The sequence below is a fragment of the Lagopus muta genome, chromosome 6 (genome assembly GCF_023343835.1).
Source record: "Lagopus muta isolate bLagMut1 chromosome 6, bLagMut1 primary, whole genome shotgun sequence".
Lineage (NCBI taxonomy): Eukaryota > Metazoa > Chordata > Aves > Galliformes > Phasianidae > Lagopus > Lagopus muta.
Window position 1 is genome coordinate 3,229,496 of NC_064438.1, and position 22,450 is coordinate 3,251,945.

General features: G+C 46.4%; 2 pseudogenes; both read left to right on the top strand.

Moving 5' to 3' along the window:
* Nucleotides 1–4,569, top strand: part of LOC125694698 (erythroid differentiation-related factor 1-like) — a 12,603-nt pseudogene extending 8,034 nt beyond the window's left edge.
* Nucleotides 4,529–20,960, top strand: LOC125694699 (erythroid differentiation-related factor 1-like; annotated as a pseudogene).
* The last annotated feature ends 1,490 nt before the right edge of the window (nucleotides 20,961–22,450 follow it).

The window sequence follows — 22,450 nt, forward strand, 5'->3', positions numbered from 1 at the left end:
CAGTGATGCAGTCTTGGCCCCACTGTGTTTCAGGTGTTCAGGTTCTCTGTCTTGAGGGGGGAGGTAGGAGGTTATGGAGTGAAGTATGCAGGCCTGAGTACTACAGCAGACTTCAGGAAGAAGTTAGTTTGAGCATTGGTACCTCTTGCCTCAGACTTATTTCTATATAAAAAATAAACCTAAGGGTGAGGAAACAGTGCTGGTTTAGATCGCAGAATCTTAGTTCATCACCAGCGTGCCTTGGATTTGTCCTGATGTGCTGCTATATGGCTGAATCTTGCTGCTGCTACAGGATAGCTTTCAAGTGCCCAATACTTACTATTTCATAATTACACGTGGTCAGGGTTTGAAAATATGTTGATAATATTAAAGCATGCAAATAAATAAACCAAAGGAGCAGGAAGAAATGAAATGCAGACCTCTGAACGCTGAACTGCTGGGGAGAAGTGAAGGTGGGAGCTACTCTGGAAAGCAGATTACATTTTCTCCCAAACTATAGCTAAAACAGAAGAGATGTGAAAAAAGGTTCTTAAGATGGCACTCAAAAGAAGAAAAGGGTGATCAACAACTGCCCTTCTTTATGAATGAAAGAAAGGTATGGGACAGGATGGCCCTATTTCCTAATTCTTACCTTTGTCCTCTTCTGCAAAACAAGAGGCAAAGGCCCTGAAAGGGCTGTCTTCTAAAAGAAATTTTAGGTTGGTGGAAGGCACAAGGGCATGTTGCTCTCTGGAAGTTTGCAGAGGTTTATAATTCGTTTGTAAGGTGGGTAAAAACAAATGTGGGTGAGCTTGACTGCCTGCTTTGTTTGCACATACAACGGTTACCTGGCCATCTCCTTTGACTTGTTTCTTAAATATTGTTTAAACATTCAGTGCTCAGGCAAGGTGAGAATACAGGCTGTACTTGCAGATTATCAAATATCTGTTTGTATGTACTGTTTACTCCTTATTCTAAGTGCAAGTGTATTGCTGTTGCCTTTCAAAAGAGAATTTTTACATGGAAATGAATCTCTGGTTTTTCTTTCCTTTTTTGAAAAGATTATTGCTTCAGCAAACTTCATGCTGTCGGAGCTCTTTCGGTTGGATGAGCCTAAAAAAGAAGACAATACAGACATCCCTATAAATGGAAATTCTGATGAAAGTTAGAGTGAAGAAGAGGAAGAAATGCCAGACAGTGATGAGAACGGTTTTTACAGTAACAGTTCTGATCCACCAGATGACAACAAAGCAGTGGCTGTAATAAAATCTGTAGGAGATTTATCAGTGCCAGAAAAATACAAGTGTGTTCATCGAATATGTGTAAGTAAAGTTACGGGTTTTTGTTTAAGGAATTTCTTGAATTGATGCTGCAAAATTCAGCTACTTGTTAGTTTTGTCGTAAGCTGTCATCATGTGCCTTCTCTTTAGTTGTGGCTTTTCATTTTTGTTTTTTCTCCTCTGCCTCAGGCTTCAGTCAGCTTTTTCATTAGCTGAAGTTTGTTGTTTCTTCACGAGCATCAAAAATTGCTACATTTGGGGAAATATTCTAATGCAATCTATTTTGATGGAACACAGAACTGTCACCCCCTGCAGCCAATTCAAAAAGATGTGTCCACTGAAGAGCACAAAGCATTTCTTAAAGTAGCTCATCTTCATAGCATCTCTTAGAGTGCAGAAAAGGCTCTGATTATGATAAGCCAGTGCTACAAAGATGGTATTGTAATTAAGATGATTTATTTGGCTACATGTTGTTTTCATTCTGAGGAACAGGCTTTGTCAGTGCAGGATTTTTCTGAGAAGTGCTTTGGGTACTGCCTAGAGATCGGGCTCTTGTATTTCACAAGCGATATCTGATAAGTGGTTAAGAAGTCTTCGCTCCTTCTAACCGATTCTGAAGCCCACTGGAAGAAGTTCTGTGAGTTATGCTGCCTTCTGTGCGGTTCCACCTTCCTTCGGCCCAAAGCCTAGAAAAAAGATGGAAAGAAAAAGCCATGTAAACATACGACTTTCGATCACAGTTTCACAGAGGAAGCTTGTAACAGTCACTACCCCGCTGGAAGCTAACGAAGCTAATTAAAATGAACTACAAAAGGGACCTCAGAACTGAATTAATCTGTGATTTATGTACTGAATGGCAAGTACACTGCTTGTTGCAGGGGAGGTGGAAGAGGTATTGATCACATAACTAATTTATAATCTCATTTTTAACACAGATTTCGGACTGAAGTCAGCCACAGTACATTCTGGCATACAGGCGTGTCTCGTAACTGCAAGGGAAAAGTAGCTGATGCTGGAGAGCAGCAGGACTTTGACTATCCCAAGTTATAACCGTGTAACAGCAAAATACGTTCCTTCCTCAGCACAGCTGGCCATCATCACGCTCCATCATCAGGCTGCCCAGGACCCCATCCAACCTGGCCTTGATCGCCTCCAGGGATGGATGGGGCTGCTTCAAGACAGCTTTGTGCACAGGTGCAACTCAGCACCAGGCAGTGCTTCTCACTTGCAAGCAGTGCCTGTGGGTTGGGCAGCGCTGCCCCAGCAGCACTGGGCTGCTTGGAAAGGAAGCAAACCTTTTCTTTTGGTCACTCAACCATGAATGATTTAGCTGCTATTAAGAGCACAAAGCCAGAAATCGCCTTCTGCAGTCCTGCTGCAGCTTGTTGGGGAACAGTGGAGCTCCAGTAAAAAAAAAAAAGCAAAAAGCAAAAATAAAAGACAAGTCTGGCCTAGCAGGGCTGCTGGCGCCACTATGTACAGCCCATGGACTGACTGTTGGAAGGAGAGCTTGCAAGTGCCCAGTGCCCCAACCTGCTCTTTCTGCAGTGACTGTGTGAAGGAAGGTGAATTCAGGGAGCAGTTCTGTAATGTTCCTCATACCGAATGGGAAGACATCTGGGGCAGCAGTTATGCTGTTACAGCCCGTAGAACTTGATCACAAGTGTTCTTGCTCACAAGGGCTCCCAGGCAGTAAATGCCACTGGTGCCGTGACTGCTGGACTGGGGACCCACTGGGCTGCAACTGCCAGTCCTCAACTGCGATCTGTAACACGGATGGATGCTCTCTGTCATTAGAACTCATCTGCCATCCTCGGGCTCTGTGACACTGAGTGGCTGAGGCAACACAAAAAGCTAATAAAACCCTGAAATTAGGCAGGGCTCTTTGTTAATGTCTGAAGCCTAACATTTCTTTGTCAACTCTAACTGATGTCTATTATTTTTTATGTATTACTGCCACACGCTGTCATACGGCTGTGCTCCTACCTGTCTGCAAAGCAGACGCACACGTGTGGTACACAACATGTGCACACAGAGATTTATTGTGTCTTTGTCTATGTGGGCAGCAGCACCCCAACCACTGGAAGGAAAACCCTTCCCAGGAAATTGGAACGTCCTTAAGAATCTTTTGGAATCTTTTGCAGCCAACTTCCAGGCACATAGCAGTTTTTGCTCTGTGTGCAAACCCATTTAAGATCTTGATTGCAATGCTTTCAACGTTGGCACTCCATCCCGTTGTGCAAAATGAAGCAATTACAGGGCACCTGAGCCACACGGAGTTCCATCTCCTCTGGCTCCCAGAAGACAGAAGAGTTTGGCCATGACTGATGGCACGTTATCCACATAGTAGGCAACGACATTTCTCACACGCAGCCTAGATAGTTCAGTGCAGCTGAACTGCTCAGAGCACTACAGTCTTCTTGTCTCCTTCAGAGAAGTCCTAGGGAACTCTGTTTGTGTCACCAATAGTAATAAACTCACACCCACTGAGAAAGGAAAGATCTTCCCTTCTGCTTGCTCCCTGTATTTGTACCAGGGGGGCACATGTAGCTCCTCACGACTCCCAGCTTTCTTCCCTTTTGTCAGCAAATGGCAAGGTATTCTGAAGTGCCGGGCTGTTCAACAACAAGTGTGTGATACACGTTTTGGAGAGGGATTGCAGATGCCGGGAGAAATTAGCTCTGCCCCTCGTGCTGCACTGAATGACCAACAGTGGAGCTGCAGGCACAGCATGAGAGCAGCTCTGGAAGAATTTCCTTGGGCGCCCCATCAGCAGTGTGCAGAGACACCATCGCTCAGGTTGGAAAAGACCTTAAGATCATGCAGTCCAACCACAGCCCAACCATCCTAGTCTAACTAACAGCCCTGCGCTAAATCCTGTCCCTGAGCACCACATCCAAGCGGTTTTTAAACACGTCCAGGGGAGACGCGGAGGAGCACGAGCAGGTGATGGCTGTGGCGCGGCCCGGGGGTTCTGTGGGTTCCCGCACAGGTGCGAGCGCCGCTTTCAGGTGTGAGGGAGGCAGGAAGGCGCTCGTTGTGATTGAGCTGTAATTGCAGGCAGTGTTCTCGTCCTTAAACGTTTAAGTTGCGTTTTAATTACCTAAATGATATGCCGTGGATCCGTTTCTCCTTTTAAGCGTGTAATTTCAAAGCTTTCCGTGTAGTTTAGCGGCGTGTTTTGTTGCTCGTGTCACTCGCCCTGAAAGCGCTTAGCAGGACGGGTCGTCCTGTGCCTTCGGAGCCACGGAAACGCCAACTGATTCTCCTTTGGAAAGCTGTTCCTTTCGGTGCTGTTCCTTGGAGGCAGTGAGGTGAAGAGCAGCGCTGTGGTGAAGTACTCCTTGGCCCCACCGCAGGCAGCCTTTGCCTGGCTGCAGGAGAAGACAGACCTGAAGCTGCCGCCTGCAAATTGGTTGCGTGAAAGTGCCAAGCTGGGACCTGCGGGCACGACTGTTCTGGGCAACAACAAGAGCACACCGTTCTCGAGGTACCTGCAGCAGGCTCTGTTGGTTTTTTCCAGATCTTTAAGACTAAATCCAATAGAAGGTTGAAGTTCACTAAAATTTTTCCTGTAACAGCGAGGTGTCACTTCTACTTTTCTACTTTTTCACTTTCTACTTTTCTACTCTCTTTCTGCCTTTATGCTGTCTCCTTTGTAAATGATTAATGATGCCCTTCATGCTAAAGGACTTAATTTTTTTGGGTGCGTAATGCTTCCGTGAGGCAGTGATGCTGACTTTGTGTCTTTGTGTTCTTCTCAGGCTGGCTGTTAAAGTCAAATTTATCAAAATTAAACTAGCCTGCTTGAGCTAGCCACTCTGCTTTTGGTAGGGACTGAAAATGGTACAAGTGTGGTTTCCTTGGGCAGTCAAGGATCAAGCTGATGGCTGGTCCGGTTCTTTATAAATTGGAACTGGCTAACTAATAGCAGAAAAAAGCTTTGTAACCATCAAAAGTGAACACAAAAAGGAAAAAACTGGGGACAAACCCAGCAAGTGGTGTTATCTTTATGCACAGATGCTTGCAAAACAGTTGAACGAGGTGAGTTCAGAATGTTTAGAAATAAGGGTTTTAAATCCTCTGCTGAGCAAGCAAATTCACAGTAAATCGACTAGTTAGTGAAATTTAGCAGTATGCTGAGGGTCTTTGTTTAAATAAATCCTCATAATCAAATTTTAGGTGATAAACAGACAACAGCAGGACAACTTGTTTAATACCTGTGATTTTTTGGTTTCAACAAATCACAAACTGCTTTATGGCATATTTTGAACTTGAATCTCAACTTTACCAATCATAGCTTTGGAAAATATTTTTGTCAGAGCAGTTCTGTTAACTAGCCTTAGGCCTCCTTTTACCTAGTAACATGTAGCTAGAGACTAGCTTTTTTTTTTAATTCTGAAAAAGCTTTCGGAGTGTTTCCTTGCTTTGCAAGGCAAGTTACTTGATGTCCTTCTGTACTTAATGACTTGAACTGTTTTCTCTATAGCTTTGGTATGGCATATGACTTCATTGACTCCATTGGAAATGATGTGGATGTTGTGTCTGATTCCAAGGTTTGTGTAACTTTTATCATTCAAACTTATGCTTTGTGTAAACCTTACCATAAACTACTGTCCTGTCTCCTGTTGTCTTTGTGTTTATTGAGGGAAAGCAAAGATCTACTGAAACAGCTCTGCATCATTCGCATAGGATGATTCAGAGGAAAGAAGATGCATATTCTCTTACGTGTTTCTCTTGAACAGATAACTGCTCTGACTTAGAACTCTGTTCAGGTGCTCTCTGGGTACCTGACAAATTGTTATTTCGGTGGTGAAGATAAAACTTTTAGCTCCAAACCATAAACTTCCTTTTTCTTAGTCGCTTTTGGTGGTACTTGGTTATGATGATCCAAGAGATAATGTTTAAATGCAGAACACAGTTTATGCTGGTGACTTGGCACCATCATTTGCCATTGATTTTTTTTTTTTTTTTTTTTTTTTAAAAATTACTGCTGTTCACATTCTCATACCTGACCTCAGCAAATGCAGCTTCTTGAGAGATGGTCTTAAAATTTCTGCCTCTATAAGGTTTTATTTTTCTGGCCATGCCTTTCCAATGTTAAAAATGTATCCTTTGTGTCCAGTTTCCTAAGAATTTTGTCTTAGAATGATGTTTAATTATATGGAAAATAATCTCTGTTCTCTCTTCTCCTACAAGAACATTAAAAAACTTCTGAAGATACCTTACAGCAAGTCACATGTGAGCATGGCAGTGTATCGCACTGGGAGGACGCTCTTGTTGGCTGAGCTGCATATTCAAGAGCTCTTCATGAGATCATCTCAGGTTAACTTTCCTTTTTTGATGTATACTGTGTGGTCAAAATGCATTGTTTTGAGAGTAGTGTAGCCAGTGAGAAAGCATATATCAAAGTTCCTGAGATCTGTCTGCTAGTACAAATGATCTGCGTGAAGCATACTCTGCAGCAATTGGTTTAATCACAAACTGTGACAGAGAATCTGATGTCTTCATATTCATGGTGTTGTAGAATTAAAATTCTATGTTTCTTTTTTCTGTAACTGCCTCCATATAGCTATGCGACTTTATTCATTTAACTAATTCATTGTTACTGTGCAGTCTCTTACTACATACGTGATTTTTTTTTTAATGAGAAGTTGACTTTGTGGAAATGTAACTTCTTTTAGGTAATATCTTTTCAGTAATTAACCAACAGTTTAGCATTGGCGTTTATTTTTGATGTTGTAGTTGATAAGTTCATAAGGCAGTGAGGTACTTTGTTTAGTTTGCAAGTGCATCTTGATGTTAATTTCATACCATACTGACTAGACAGGGGACTGGACGTGGCTGAAGGAGTTTTATCGAAGGCTGATTGATCAGAAGTGGCAAAGAAAAAAGAAGAGTAAACAGCACTGGTACCAGAAGGCTATCCTTTCCAAATTCTTGTGTTGCAGGTAACCTTATGTCTGCATGAATCTTGAATTCTGCTCCAACTTCTGACCAGTTTATTATTTTGAAGTGAATGTTAGAATTTGTCCGTCTTAAGTACTGCTTTATCCTTACGTGGAGGAATTTGAGAGATGACATCATGAAATCACATGAATGTGTTTTTATGATGAGTTGCTGTATGTGAAAGTGTGAAATTAAGTAGCATAGCTTAACTTCCGTCAGTATTCCCTCTCAGAAATGGATTTCGCTTATGTGCAAAGTATAGCAGTGCCTCCCACGATACAGTAAAACTTGTCCTTGTAGCACTCTTCTAGCGTATTAGCTGAGCTGTTCTCTGAGACTGAAGAATCAGAACAAACTTAAAAATTCTATAGAGGATTCTATATCGTAAACTTGTGAATGTTTTGTCAGCATTAATGGTGATGGAGCTGCTCAGCCTGTTCCTTCCAGTTCAAAACAGCACGAGGAGGGTGCTGTTCCAGATGAGAGCGATGAAGCAGGAAGGGCCTCCTGGCCAGCCCCTTGTGAAATGCCTTCTTCGTTATCTGAAGATCCAGGTGCCTCTAACCAGGTTAGTGTGTTTAAATGGTGTGTTAGTTTAGGTAGGAAATACATGTGTCCCAAATAAAAAGTTGTCTGTATTAGGTTTTCAAACGTGCTGCCATCATACTGGTTGTGTCACAAAGGCATGAAGAGTTACAGGAACTTGGCAGTAGGTGCATTTCATGTTTCAGTGCTCAGAACTTGGAAAGTGATTTTCTTGTTTAGTATTACGGTGAGCAAAAATACACGTTTTTTGAAAGAGAGAACTTTTGGTTAAAAGTGGTTATCAGTGACTTCACCTGAAAGTAGGCAAGCTTGATATTTGGCAGATGTATGAAGGAACTTATGGTTTTGAGCTGCTTTTTTAAATTACCTTGAAAACTCTATCATGGCCTTGAATTTATTGGTGAAGAGGAAGATAAGAATCTATGAAAATGTTTGCAAAACAATTAAGTGGTGTGTACAAATGCTTGCTTTGGGGTAAAACAAATAGAAGGGAGCAATGTCAGTTATACAGCAAGCTACTATTAGTGTTAGGCTCTAATCCAGGGTCTCTCTGTGGCTAGTGCTGTTGATGAATATCAGTCCTAGCGGTCTTGGAGTAATGCTGTACAGCCATTGATGAAGTTTCAGAAGAGGGCGAAAAATACTGTATTCACTCTACAGTCTGGATTACCTTTATTCTGAACAGTGGTGGCAATTAGTATGCCAGGTTCCTTGAATAGCTAACTGCTGATGGTTCTTACCTGTGTTGACCACCAAATCATAATTTCACGTGTGCTGATGCAATAACACTTTAAAGTGGAGGTATAATTCAGTTCTTGAATGCTCTTAGAAAAAGAGCTACTCCTTTCTCACTTTCTTGAGTGATTACTGCCAAATCACTCTGCAAAGAAGCTGTTGTGCATTTGTGAAGGTGTTGGTTTTTTTTCTTATTTATAAATAAGGCGTTGAGATGGTAGGTTTATGCTCTAGAGGTTGATAATCTGGTCCTGACTCTTGGGGAATGAAGTGTTCCTGGAAAATCTTTCTTCCCGAAGATGATGAGGATGTAAGAAATGAAGTACAACACTTTTGGGTCCAGCTGTAACAGAAGAGCCATTCTAGTTGCTGACTGGAGGCTTTTATATTTTTATATGTATTTTAATATGGTGGAGGTAAAAGCTCTTGTCTTCTATGCTTTTGTCATTCAGAATATAAACGTAACTTTTTTCTATGGCCTAAGTTACCTCAGCAGTGGAATCGCTCCTTATCCTTGTGCTCTTCACAGGGAAATGTGCCTCTTGAGCCCTCACATATAGTGGGGCACGTGGCCTCAGCCCCCAGTGAACAAAACCTGACTACTTTGTTCAGTGGCAGGGAAAAAGTCAGGTATGCTTTATGTCAAATTTGAGCTCTACCACAACTTCCCCAGTTTGATCAGACGCTTTAAAATTTGGTCTAAATTGGAGCCAAGAGAGAAACTTAAATCTCCTGTAGTAGCAGCTTTTGTGGCACCTGTGATCTCAGTCCTTTAAGTTAACATGAATGCATAGCATAGTTCATTTTGTGCTGTCGTTTATTTGCTGCTTTTGCATCTTGCTTTCTCGTCGTTCTGCAGATAGTCTCAGAGAAATGTGTTTATAATGGTGATTTATAGACCACTTTTTTCTCTTAATGAAGGGACTTAAAAATGACTTTGTTCGTAACACCTTGTGGACCTTTGAAGATATATATCCACGTGTTAGTAGGATCAAATATGCCTATATTTGGAGGAGGGAGATACCCTGCTGTGAGCTTACGTCTCAGGTGAATTGATTGTGTATGCCAGCCTTTGACTTGTTGCTTTGCTTTCCTGTTTAGCTATCTGCAAGGTTTTTGTTGACTCTTCATGCTTACATGCAGTTTAAACAATCAGACTTGCGCTGAAGGCTTAAGTGGCAATGGCATTCTAAAATCCTGGAATTCAGGAAGTCCCATAGCTAAGTCCCATGGTCCTCGTGCACTGGAACTTGAGATGTTCTGCTGCTTTTTCCATCTGAATCTTTATTTGAAGCGGTGAGCCTTTCGTGAGCCTTCAATGTGCATTTGGTGTTGAGATACCACTAATTTAGTCTGTAACTTTTCTGTATTTCTATTTTAATAAAGGATGGCAGTCATATTTCTCTTGATGAAATTTTGAATTTCACTAACTGCTTGTTAGGCCCTTCATAAGTATTTAAAACCTATTTTTCTAGAAATTGTGCTCTGTTTTCTGTTCATTAGTACTTTGCTGATTACTTGGTTAAGGGGCTCTCTGTTCCTGCCTTTGCACTGGCAGAGAATGAGCAAAAACTTGAAACTTGTTTGAAGTATTTGTCAACTTAAGATGCATCTAGAAAATAAGCATTTTGCTTTGAAAGGGATTTTGGAAAGTCTAGGAGAAGGCTTATGCTATAATTAGGTGCTGCCAGTGCTGCCATTGCTTTAGAACTTCAGAATAGCCTTTTAGAACAGCACTCACTATTGTGGTGATAGGGTGCCATGTGGATCTTGTTCAAGTTTCGGTGTCAGTGTAGGCAAAACCTCAAACTGCTGAGGAAACGTGACTGTATTCCATTGTTTGCCTCTACAGAATATAACAGTTAACCAGTAAGTGTTTCAGTGCCATCCACTGAGGTGACTTAAGTAATTAAGTCCCATTAGTAAACATCACTTGTTTTCTGAAGAGTAAGCAAAGACTTAAATAACACCAGGAATATTTGTTTCTAAGGATAACAACAAGCCAATAAATGTGTGAACAGGAATTGACTGTTGGTTGGACAACTTAATATGCAACGTACCAGAGCTTGTGATGTGCTTTCATGTTAATGGAATTGTTCAGGTAAGCCTGGCCGTTTGTGCCTAGTCCATCAACCATTCTGTACTAAAACTGTTGCAGCTGTAAAAGATCTTTCAAATCTTAGTGCTCTGACAAAAAGATTACAAAATCTTCATTGCAAAACGAGAAACATCTACACAGATTATCTACATGCAACAGTAATCTAGAAATATCTGTTCTTTTTTCTTCCTTCCTTCCTTGCATGTACGATTTCCGTTTGCTCAGATGTACCAGGACGAAAAAAATGAAAGAATGTGGCTGCAGGAATGCATCAGTTTCTTGCATCTTAAAATCATTGATGCATGCCTCTTAATTGTTTCAGTTAAGAACCAGTTCAAGAGCCTGCAGATACTGGCTGGGTTTTTCACTTGCACTTGGCAGCATACAGTTGCTGACTAAGTTTCACTGATGTTGTAGGTAGATTTTACGCTGCTGCTTTTTCACCTTTTGTTCTCTATTTCCTCAGACATAGGTTTCTCTTAGCAGTGGATCTTCCTTACAAGCAGGCACAATTTGATAATACCACTCAATAAAAATCTTAAAGTATATCATAGGAATAACTCAATTTTGACACTGTATTGTAGTAGTAGATGATTTATTTAAGCAGATAATGGAGATTCTGATCTGTAGATGTGTGGTAGTGGCAAAAAGCCCTCCTGATCTCGTTATAAAATATATTCCTTGCAGAAATATGAAGCGATCAAGACTGAAGATATTCTCAACTTGGAGAACTCCAATTTCTCTACCAAAGCGATAAAAGATACTGCTCAAAATATCTTACCTTTTTTGAAATCAAATTGCACCAAAGAGGGACATACATACTGGTTATTTAAGGGTAAGTAAACTTAGATTAACATAGATCTTTTCTCAGTTTGTGTCATGCTGCTTAACAAAAAGTTTTGCCTTTCAGCAAGTGGGAGTGATATAGTAAAACTCTATGACCTAACAACCCTTTGTGAAGAAACAGAAGACGAATACCAAAACCCTTTTATACAATGCCAGTGGCAATTCTTCTGTACAAGTGAGTTTTTTCATAACTTCTGTTGTAACTTCTGCTATTTCTTTGTGCAAACTGTGTTCTCCCTAAGTCTTGTAGACCTGTTAAAACATTTGAAAAGCCTACATTTGTAGCATCTTGCTTAAAGCTTTGTTCCTTATAGCCCCAAAAGTTCACTAGTTTTTTTTTTTTTTTTTTAACTTTTTCCTCTTAGAGTTGCTTGCATTATGATGCTGAAGAAAAACCAGAACAAGAAACACTATGGCACTATCAGAACATTGCTTCTGAATTGTCTTAAGTTACTGGACAATGGCAGACATCCTCAAGTAAGAGCATTATGTTCTTGTATCTTTGTGTAAAGGCAATGGAGAAGTTTCTTGGTAGTCAGAACCCTTCCTACTTAGGCACCTAAATCCAAAACTTGAAGCCTTAAAGCTATTACTTAATGTTTGTGTAATCATAGAGACATATGGCGTCAGTAACTTAAGGTGGACCGTAAACACTCAACGTAGATTGGTTTGGGCTGGAGGGGATCTTTGGAACTCATCTGTGGAATTAGATGATCCTAACTAGTTCCAACTTAAAATTGCTGATTCCAGCTCAAGAGCCGGATGCCTAAAAGCAGGTCACCTTAATGCAGTATGTGGTCTGTTCCAGTTTGTTTTTCACTGGATCTGACTCAGATTTCCTAGCAGATTTGATGGCAGTGTGACTCATCCCTGAGTCTCAAATTCGTCTTGTGATACAAAAGTGACAAGATTTCAAGCTTCAAGTAAACTTATGGTAGAAATCTTAAGCCTTGATGTAAGGAATGTTTTGTTTTTGTTGTTGTTTGTTTGTTTGTTTGTTTTTTGCTGACGTAATTATCAGGTATGTTTGTTCATTAATAAGCCTTTCTGCAAACACTACTTAAAGTGGGAGGCAAAAATGTTTATATAGAATGCATGTATCTATTTCTCATCTTGCTGTATTAATCTAAGGTGTCATTGCAGAGAAGTTCAGTGATGCAGTCTTGGCCCCACTGTGTTTCAGGTGTTCAGGTTCTCTGTCTTGAGGGGGGAGGTAGGAGGTTATGGAGTGAAGTATGCAGGCCTGAGTACTACAGCAGACTTCAGGAAGAAGTTAGTTTGAGCATTGGTACCTCTTGCCTCAGACTTATTTCTATATAAAAAATAAACCTAAGGGTGAGGAAACAGTGCTGGTTTAGATCGCAGAATCTTAGTTCATCACCAGCGTGCCTTGGATTTGTCCTGATGTGCTGCTATATGGCTGAATCTTGCTGCTGCTACAGGATAGCTTTCAAGTGCCCAATACTTACTATTTCATAATTACATGTGGTCAGGGTTTGAAAATATGTTGATAATATTAAAGCATGCAAATAAATAAACCAAAGGAGCAGGAAGAAATGAAATGCAGACCTCTGAACGCTGAACTGCTGGGGAGAAGTGAAGGTGGGAGCTACTCTGGAAAGCAGATTACATTTTCTCCCAAACTATAGCTAAAACAGAAGAGATGTGAAAAAAGGTTCTTAAGATGGCACTCAAAAGAAGAAAAGGGTGATCAACAACTGCCCTTCTTTATGAATGAAAGAAAGGTATGGGACAGGATGGCCCTATTTCCTAATTCTTACCTTTGTCCTCTTCTGCAAAACAAGAGGCAAAGGCCCTGAAAGGGCTGTCTTCTAAAAGAAATTTTAGGTTGGTGGAAGGCACAAGGGCAGGTTGCTCTCTGGAAGTCTGCAGAGGTTTATAATTCGTTTGTAAGGTGGGTAAAAACAAACGTGGGTGAGCTTGACTGCCTGCTTTGTTTGCACATACAACGGTTACCTGGCCATCTCCTTTGACTTGTTTCTTAAATATTGTTTAAACATTCAGTGCTCAGGCAAGGTGAGAATACAGGCTGTACTTGCAGATTATCAAATATCTGTTTGTATGTACTGTTTACTCCTTATTCTAAGTGCAAGTGTATTGCTGTTGCCTTTCAAAAGAGAATTTTTACATGGAAATGAATCTCTGGTTTTTCTTTCCTTTTTTGAAAAGATTATTGCTTCAGCAAACTTCATGCTGTCGGAGCTCTTTCGGTTGGATGAGCCTAAAAAAGAAGACAATACAGACTTCCCTATAAATGGAAATTCTGATGAAAGTTAGAGTGAAGAAGAGGAAGAAATGCCAGACAGTGATGAGAACGGTTTTTACAGTAACAGTTCTGATCCACCAGATGACAACAAAGCAGTGGCTGTAATAAAATCTGTAGGAGAGTTATCAGTGCCAGAAAAATACAAGTGTGTTCATCGAATATGTGTAAGTAAAGTTACGGGTTTTTGTTTAAGGAATTTCTTGAATTGATGCTGCAAAATTCAGCTACTTGTTAGTTTTGTCGTAAGCTGTCATCATGTGCCTTCTCTTTAGTTGTGGCTTTTCATTTTTGTTTTTTCTCCTCTGCCTCAGGCTTCAGTCAGCTTTTTCATTAGCTGAAGTTTGTTGTTTCTTCACGAGCATCAAAAATTGCTACATTTGGGGAAATATTCTAATGCAATCTATTTTGATGGAACACAGAACTGTCACCCCCTGCAGCCAATTCAAAAAGATGTGTCCACTGAAGAGCACAAAGCATTTCTTAAAGTAGCTCATCTTCATAGCATCTCTTAGAGTGCAGAAAAGGCTCTGATTATGATAAGCCAGTGCTACAAAGATGGTATTGTAATTAAGATGATTTATTTGGCTACATGTTGTTTTCATTCTGAGGAACAGGCTTTGTCAGTGCAGGATTTTTCTGAGAAGTGCTTTGGGTACTGCCTAGAGATCGGGCTCTTGTATTTCACAAGCGATATCTGATAAGTGGTTAAGAAGTCTTCGCTCCTTCTAACCGATTCTGAAGCCCACTGGAAGAAGTTCTGTGAGTTATGCTGCCTTCTGTGCGGTTCCACCTTCCTTCGGCCCAAAGCCTAGAAAAAAGATGGAAAGAAAAAGCCATGTAAACATACGACTTTCGATCACAGTTTCACAGAAGACTTTTCGATTCACAGTTTCCAAGCGGCGGAACTGCAACGAAGTCCGTTCCACGTTCTCTGGTGCCGTTTGGTGGCCGATTGGGAATACAGCATCGAATTTCCTTCCACGGTATCTAATAACCCCGCGTGGCCAATCCGTGCCCAACAACGAGATGCAAAAAGACGCGAACTTTGCAGCAAAAAGAATCCAGTGCCAATCGGCCGCACGCGCATCACAGTATATATCACATATATAGCGCGTTGCGGTGCCCCCATTTGCGCATATGTAGTGCTTGCCCGAGACTTGCTCGGGTGGGTGCTGCTGCGCGACTGCGAGTCCCTGCGAGCCGTTCCGAGCGGCGTTCCACTGCCGCTGCGAGGGCTTTTAAACGGCTGGAGGGACGGCGCGGGGCTGGGGGTGGAAGGGAAGTTTGCTGGTTCAGCGGGGCAGCGAGCGAGTTGGATGCCGCGAGGCGCTGAGGGGCAGCTGTGAGCCGAACCGGTCCGTTCCCGGGTGGGCTCGGGCATCAAAGGGCGGAAATAGACGAGGGGCATCCTGGATTAGCAGAGGGAGAATATCGCTGAGCCGGCAGTCCGAGGATCGGCTGCTTGCTCGTACCCGCAGTGCTTTGTAAAAACAGTTGCTGTTGTGAAGTTGCCGGGCGCGTGCTCGTATTAGCTGGAGGACTGATCACCATAGAGAGCGGCGGATGAGCTGCGCAGAGCGGTTAGAACGGCACTTCCGCATTTCTGGGCGCATGCGTTCTGCTGCTGGCGGGACTCTGCGGCAGGCAGCGGCAGTTCCGCGCATTGGCCACGCGGTGGCAGCAGAGACCACGGCAAGAACTTTCCTGCCTGATCGATCGTGGGACTCAGCAGCAGGCAGCGGCAGTTCCGCGCATTGGGGGATGCCTGTGAGGTGCGTGGAGTCCTGGGACGAGTTGATGGCTGTGCGCAGCGGGGTTATGGTGCCCTCGGCGCATGGCTGTGACAGCGGGGTAGGGGTCGGTGCCCCTAAAATGGGGTGCTGGACGAGTTGTACGGGGAGTGCATGTGAAGCAGTGCTGGAGCAGCTGGTGAAGTGTGCAGCCCTGTGAGCACAGGTGGAAGCAACGCAGCCGTGGGAGCAGATGTGGGACCTGTGGGTCACTTATGGGTAGCTTGTGGGGCACTGATGTGTCACTTTTTGGGACACAGGCTGCTGTTGGTCATTTGTGGGTCCCTGCTGCCCCGCTTGTGGGGGCAATTATGGGTCAATTACTGTCCTGTTGCCAGCCCCAGGCTGCTGTGGGGGACTTCTGGGGCTGTGTGTCTTATTTGTGTGTCCCTGCGGTGCCACCTGTGGGGCCCTTGTGGCTCCCAGGTCACTGAGGGGCTCTCTGGTTCCCTCCCTGTTTCTGTGGGGTTTGGATTGCTGTTGGAGCCAAAAGGCCACACGCTGCCGTACAGGCAGGTGCCGGGTTTACCCACTGAGGACACCAAACCCTCCAATAATGTCACAGCGTTCTTTAATTGCTGTGCGAGGAGATGACGCACGTTTCTCCCTGGGGAGCTGTAAGCTGACCCCAGCAGGTGGGCAGCCAGCACTCGCTCCATTGATGTCGGTCATCTCAGCCCTTGTGCTGCACGTGCAGCTTCTCAGCACCTCACTGTATCAGCACTGAAATCTGTGCTCCCCTATTTATTACAAATGTCACCAATTGCCATTGAGGGCAGACTGGAAACAAAGTACGTGGACCGTCCTAGCTCGTCCGTGGATAAACCCAACCTGGTTGGGTGACTGAGTGTTGCGACTCTGGAAATGCCTGGAGCTGATGCACTGTTCTGTAAAGGGATTCTGTGTTCTCCGGAGTTCCTCTGCCACTCTTTCTAAGCTCAACACCTTCTTGTGACATCTCTGTTCCCTCTTTTGTGATTCTCATTGTGGGATCTGCAACCTGGGCCTCCAAACTCAGTTTGTCTGCTCCCACATTGTCCCAACCCATTTTATGACGCATCCCCCTCCACGTTCCCTCTATGTCCTCGCGTGCCAATTATGCCTCTGTGTCCTCCCAGTGTCCTCTGCCGTGTCCCCTCTGTGTCTCCTGTGCCACACATTAATTGCAGCCATGCTGAGTGTTGTTTAAGGGCACGTAATTAAATTCAGCAAAGTAGCAAAATTCAGCTACTTGTTAGTTTTGTCGTAAGCTGTCATCATGTGCCTTCTCTTTAGTTGTGGCTTTTCATTTTTGTTTTTTCTCCTCTGCCTCATGCTTCAGTCAGCTTTTTCATTAGCTGAAGTTTGTTGTTTCTTCACGAGCATCAAAAATTGCTACATTTGGGGAAATATTCTAATGCAATCTATTTTGATGGAACACAGAACTGTCACCCCCTGCAGCCAATTCAAAAAGATGTGTCCACTGAAGAGCACAAAGCATTTCTTAAAGTAGCTCATCTTCATAGCATCTCTTGGAGTGCAGAAAAGGCTCTGATTATGATAAGCCAGTGCTACAAAGATGGTATTGTAATTAAGATGATTTATTTGGCTACATGTTGTTTTCATTCTGAGGAACAGGCTTTGTCAGTGCAGGATTTTTCTGAGAAGTGCTTTGGGTACTGCCTAGAGATCGGGCTCTTGTATTTCACAAGCGATATCTGATAAGTGGTTAAGAAGTCTTCGCTCCTTCTAACCGATTCTGAAGCCCACTGGAAGAAGTTCTGTGAGTTATGCTGCCTTCTGTGCGGTTCCACCTTCCTTCGGCCCAAAGCCTAGAAAAAAGATGGAAAGAAAAAGCCATGTAAACATACGACTTTCGATCACAGTTTCACAGAAGACTTTTCGATTCACAGTTTCCAAGCGGCGGAACTGCAACGAAGTCCGTTCCACGTTCTCTGGTGCCGTTTGGTGGCCGATTGGGAATACAGCATCGAATTTCCTTCCACGGTATCTAATAACCCCGCGTGGCCAATCCGTGCCCAACAACGAGATGCAAAAAGACGCGAACTTTGCAGCAAAAAGAATCCAGTGCCAATCGGCCGCACGCGCATCACAGTATATATCACATATATAGCGCGTTGTGGTGCCCCCATTTGCGCATATGTAGTGCTTGCCCGAGACTTGCTCGGGTGGGTGCTGCTGCGCGACTGCGAGTCCCTGCGAGCCGTTCCGAGCGGCGTTCCACTGCCGCTGCGAGGGCTTTTAAACGGCTGGAGGGACGGCGCGGGGCTGGGGGTGGAAGGGAAGTTTGCTGGTTCAGCGGGGCAGCGAGCGAGTTGGATGCCGCGAGGCGCTGAGGGGCAGCTGTGAGCCGAACCGGTCCGTTCCCGGGTGGGCTCGGGCATCAAAGGGCGGAAATAGACGAGGGGCATCCTGGATTAGCAGAGGGAGAATATCGCTGAGCCGGCAGTCCGAGGATCGGCTGCTTGCTCGTACCCGCAGTGCTTTGTAAAAACAGTTGCTGTTGTGAAGTTGCCGGGCGCGTGCTCGTATTAGCTGGAGGACTGATCACCATAGAGAGCGGCGGATGAGCTGCGCAGAGCGGTTAGAACGGCACTTCCGCATTTCTGGGCGCATGCGTTCTGCTGCTGGCGGGACTCGGCGGCAGGCAGCGGCAGTTCCGCGCATTGGCCACGCGGTGGCAGCAGAGACCACGGCAAGAACTTTCCTGCCTGATCGATCGTGGGACTCAGCAGCAGGCAGCGGCAGTTCCGCGCATTGGGGGATGCCTGTGAGGTGCGTGGAGTCCTGGGACGAGTTGATGGCTGTGCGCAGCGGGGTTATGGTGCCCTCAGCGCATGGCTGTGACAGCGGGGTAGGGGTCGGTGCCCCTAAAATGGGGTGCTGGACGAGTTGTACGGGGAGTGCATGTGAAGCAGTGCTGGAGCAGCTGGTGAAGTGTGCAGCCCTGTGAGCACAGGTGGAAGCAACGCAGCCGTGGGAGCAGATGTGGGACGTGTGGGTCACTTATGGGTAGCTTGTGGGGCGCTGATGTGTCACTTTTTGGGACACAGGCTGCTGTTGGTCATTTGTGGGTCCCTGCTGCCCCGCTTGTGGGGGCACTTATGGGTCAATTACTGTCCTGTTGCCAGCCCCAGGCTGCTGTGGGGGACTTCTGGGGCTGTGTGTCTTATTTGTGTGTCCCTGCGGTGCCACCTGTGGGGCCCTTGTGGCTCCCAGGTCACTGAGGGGCTCTCTGGTTCCCTCCCTGTTTCTGTGGGGTTTGGATTGCTGTTGGAGCCAAAAGGCCACACGCTGCCGTACAGGCAGGTGCCGGGTTTACCCACTGAGGACACCAAACCCTCCAATAATGTCACAGCGTTCTTTAATTGCTGTGCGAGGAGATGACGCACGTTTCTCCCTGGGGAGCTGTAAGCTGACCCCAGCAGGTGGGCAGCCAGCACTCGCTCCATTGATGTCGGTCATCTCAGCCCTTGTGCTGCACGTGCAGCTTCTCAGCACCTCACTGTATCAGCACTGAAATCTGTGCTCCCCTATTTATTACAAATGTCACCAATTGCCATTGAGGGCAGACTGGAAACAAAGTACGTGGACCGTCCTAGCTCGTCCGTGGATAAACCCAACCTGGTTGGGTGACTGAGTGTTGCGACTCTGGAAATGCCTGGAGCTGATGCACTGTTCTGTAAAGGGATTCTGTGTTCTCCGGAGTTCCTCTGCCACTCTTTCTAAGCTCAACACCTTCTTGTGACATCTCTGTTCCCTCTTTTGTGATTCTCATTGTGGGATCTGCAACCTGGGCCTCCAAACTCAGTTTGTCTGCTCCCACATTGTCCCAACCCATTTTATGACGCATCCCCCTCCACGTTCCCTCTATGTCCTCGCGTGCCAATTATGCCTTTGTGTCCTCCCAGTGTCCTCTGCCGTGTCCCCTCTGTGTCTCCTGTGCCACACATTAATTGCAGCCATGCTGAGTGTTGTTTAAGGGCACGTAATTAAATTCCCTTCCACGTCTCGTTGGATCTCCTTCTATTTTGCGGCTCAATTGGGGTCGAAGGGCTTCTGAGGCTCCTCTGGTTAATGATTCCAGCGCTGTGAAATCTGTGGGGTGGACGATGGAACAGCAGGAACCCCTTGTTCATGCGCCGCTTGTATGCAGGTGGGTTTTGTGGCTGTGGGAAGATCCCTTGGAGATGGAATAGGGGTTGGTCCCAAGGAGCTTGCACTGCTCCCTGGGCTTTGTCCTTCCAGGCCAATGAGCTCCATGGCTGGCGATAGAGTGAGGTGCGTAAGGGGGGGGCCTGGAAGAAGCAGCAGGCCCAGGAGGAGCAGCAGCTGAAGGAGTGGGAGCAGCGGCAGCGGGCGACAGAGACTCAGCAGCTGCTGCGCTGGAAGGAGGCCGAGCTGCACGCAACGCAGGTTTCAGTCCTGGCCCTCTCGACTTCCCATTGATTGCAGATGGCTCTAGTTGTTGTGGTACAGAGCTGAAACATGTGCTCAGTGCCATGTGTACTTGATAACTGGAATGGTAGCATAAATGAGCCTCAGCATATCAATATCGATAGCTTTTTTTATCACAGATATGAAAAACGGGGAAGTGGTGCTAGGGTTCACACCTCCTTCTATCTGTCTCCCTCAGGTATGCCCATGTGCTCCTCAGACTGCTGATTTCTCACAGCAGCCTGGCCGTCTGCTCCAGCAGCTCCTTGAGAAGGATACACCTGCAGCCAGGTTCTTTTAACTTAACTAGCTTGTAGGTATGTGTGACGGAGTTAACTGGGTCAATCTATGCCAGTGACAGGGGGGCAGTAGGCCCCTGGGCCCCCCCGGCCCCATAATATGGGAAGGAACAGGGAAAAGGGATAGGCAGATGGGAGCTGAGCTCAGGGAAGGAAAGCAGGCAGCAGCAACAATCTATGGAGGAAAGCTTATTTTACTAACTAGGATGTGGGAATGCAAGATAACGCAGTATAATACAATCTAATTGAAATTGAGACTGATGGATCAAATAAAATAGGAGCGAAAGAGAGTTACTGAGAGCGAGTCAAAACTGAAAAGCCTGGTACATCTAGGCAAGCAGACTCCTATCCCCACTGCAAGGCAGTAAGAGATCGCCCAACAGGGACGGGGCAGATCCCATGGCTTCCGAGATGTGCAGGGACAGGTGCCTGGAACAGGAGCACGAACACTGTAACTCCCAGCGCATGGCACGGTGTTATGATGCAGAATACCAGAAACCAAAAGCCACAGAGCCATGAAAGTGCGGTGAGATATTTCCTGTATTGGAATCTAAATGGAAGTCACAATGAGCTGGGTGGCCTACTGCTTCTCTTCTCCAGTGCCAGACAAGTCCATGTACCGCAGCACCGCTGCAGGTCGTCCTACGGCCCAGCACTGTGGAGGGCAGTTCTGCCCAAGCCCGTGACGTCTCTACCCCCCAGCGCAGCTTACAGCCACTGTGCCCCAGCCTCCATGTTGAGCTGGGGCCGCACGGCCGCCCCGCCCCACAGCGCAGAGGGCCACCGCCCTGCCTTCCATTATGAGCTGGGCCGGAAGGCCGCACCGGCCAACAGCTGCAGGCCGCTGCCCCGCCCGCCATTATGTGCCAGGCAGGCCCGCAGTATAAAAGGCCGCTGGCGCAGCCCCACGGCATTCACTGTCTGCACTGTCTGGCGACAGGGACGAGAGGCAGTGGGCGCTACGGGGTCAAGGGCAGCTGTCCTTGCAGACCCCAACTAGGAGTGACCGTCGGTGGCCTTTGGCCACAGTGTTTGGAGGCCGAGGGTCTCCTCACATCCCCGTGACCATGCTGCGGGGCAACGCGGGACGGGGCCAGGCAAAGAAGAGCAGCCGGCCCAATCCCGGCCGGGGCCCGGCACAGCCCCCCGCCTGCCCTGCGCAGCGGGAGAAGCGCGGGCAGGAGCTGGAGGCGCTGCGGGCCCAGCTGGAGGGCGAGCGGCTCCGCTCCCAGGAGCTGCAGCGCCGCTGGGCCGCAGAGAGACGCGAGCTGCAGGAGGCGGCACAGCGGGAGCGGCAGCTCCTGGCCGACCGACTGCGTTGTGCCTGGGAGAAGCAGCAGGCCCAGGAGGAGCAGCAGCTGAAGGAGTGGGAGCAGCGGCAGCGGGCGACAGAGACTCAGCAGCTGCTGCGCTGGAAGGAGGCCGAGCTGCACGCAACGCAGGAGCTGCTGGAGCGGGAGTGCGATGCGGCCCAGCACGTGGCTCACAAGCTGCAGCAGCTGCTGGCTGGGGTGCTGAGGAACCCCCCTCAGAGCGGCAGGGAGGCCTGCGCCATGCTGCAGGACGCCCTCAGCAAGGTGACCTGGGAGATGGACAGTGAGCAGCCCGCCCGTATCCGCCAACTCCAGCATCAGCTGGAGCTGGAGAGGAGGCTGTTCGAGCAATACATCCTGGGGAGCTGGGAGGGTGAGCCCCAGCACGTGGAAAGCCACAGAACAAATAGCTCCCAGGACAGAGATGTGGGCCACCACCGTGCAGAGCAGGGCTCCAGTCAACTGCCTGTGAAGGACACTCACGTCCAGGTGAGATGACCCTGAGAGAGTGGGGGTTGTTCAGCCCGGGGGGAGAAGAGGCTGCGGGGACACCACAGAGGGTCCTTCCAGTGCCTGAAGGAGGACTGGGGAAAGCTGGAGAGGGACTTGTAGTAAGGGAGGGTAGTAGTAATACAACAAAAGACAATGCCTTGAAAGTAGAAGAGGGCAGATCTGGATGATATAGGAGGAGGAAAGACTCAGCACTGTGAGGGTGCTGAGGCAGTGATACAGGCTGCCCAGAGAGGCTGTGGATGCCCCATCCACCCCTGGCAGGGCTCCAGGCCAGGCTGGAGGCACCTTTGGACAACCTGACCTAGTGGAAGATGTCTCTGCCCATGGCATGGGCTTGGAACGGGAGAGTCCTGAAGGCCCCCTCCTACCCAAACCATT